Source organism: Stegastes partitus, unplaced genomic scaffold (genome assembly GCF_000690725.1).
Source record: "Stegastes partitus isolate 25-593 unplaced genomic scaffold, Stegastes_partitus-1.0.2 Scaffold188, whole genome shotgun sequence".
NCBI lineage: Eukaryota > Metazoa > Chordata > Actinopteri > Pomacentridae > Stegastes > Stegastes partitus.
In genome coordinates, this window is record NW_007577919.1 from 332,183 (window position 1) to 333,643 (window position 1,461).

The window sequence follows — 1,461 nt, forward strand, 5'->3', positions numbered from 1 at the left end:
TGTGTAGCGCTGTGTTCACGGCGTCCTCTGTTGACCTGTTTTCCTTGTAGGCAAACTGGTATGGGTCCAAGCTGGGAGTTACGAAGGTCATGATGTGACTCCTAACCAGTTTTTCGAAGCACTTCATCACCACTGGTGTGAGTGCCACTGGCTGGTAGTCGTTGAGGCTGGTTGTTGGGGATTTCTTGGGTAGGGTGATGACAGTGGAGGTCTTCAGGCAGGATGGGACTGCAGACTTTGTCAGTGACAGGTTGAAAATCTTCCCAGCGAGCTGGTCAGCACAGTCTTTCAATACCCGTCCTGAGACGCCATCTGGGCCCGTTGCTTTCCGTGGGTTGGTCCCCCTCAGCGTACGCCTCACCTCGTGCACCCCCACTGTGAGGGTGGGGCTGCTCCCGGCCGCTGGTGGTTCAGTCTTGAAGCGGGCGAAGAAGAGGTTGAGTTCTTCTGCCGGCTCAGCATCGCCCTCAGCAGCTCTGATGCCGGGTTTGTAGTTGGTGAGGTGCTGGACCGCCATCCATGCCTGCCTGCTGTTGTTGCTGTCCAGGTGGTCGTCGATCTTTCTCCTGAAGTCCTCCTTGGCCTTCCTGATGCCTCTCCTCAGGCTGACGCTGTAGAGAGCCCTATCTCCAGCTCTGAAGGCTGAGTTTCTCTCCCTTAGCAGCTGCTTCAGCTCTCTGGTCATCCAGGGTTTGTGGTTGGGGTAGACCCGGATGCGTTTCTCCACGGTCACTGTGTCCACACAGTTCTTAATGTAACACAGTACAGTGTCTGAACACATCCAGGTCCTAGATAGAGATAGTCAGATAGCTGACTATCTCAGACCGGTTCATCTAGTTTCACCTGAAAGCAGAAACTCACTCAGTCGCTGCTGAGATGAGAAAATGCCTCAGATAGGATCTAATCTGACTTCAGAGAACATTGTTCTGGTACTATGAAACGGCTTCAACCAGGAGTTTATGATCCAACATTGTTGTTGTTTTTTTCTAATATTTGGAACAATTTACTGTAATTTTACAGATTTAACTCGTTAAACAATATTTTTAAAGCATTAATTTTCATGTCAGCCCTAAAAAAGGGGACAAACTAAATAATGTTCACATCAAGAATCTGTATTTTTACTAAATAGTAATTAATTCTTTCACATAGTTTAAACCACAAATCCAGATATTACTGAACTGAAGCATCAAAAACCAGGATATTACTGCAATAAACTGTCATGGTGCTGGATATTATCCTACTAAAGGATTAAAACCTGAATATTAACGTATAAAAGCACCAAAACCTTCAACATTAATGTATTAAGAAGCTGTAAGTCAAGTACCAACATGCTGGATGTGGATGTTTGTGGTTTCACTGCAGCTTTTCAGAGCGTTTCTCTTCCTGGAACTTGTTTCCTCCTTCAGACCTTGAACTGGGAGGAACCAACATGTGGTGACGACAGAGAGCCGACTGGCTCAG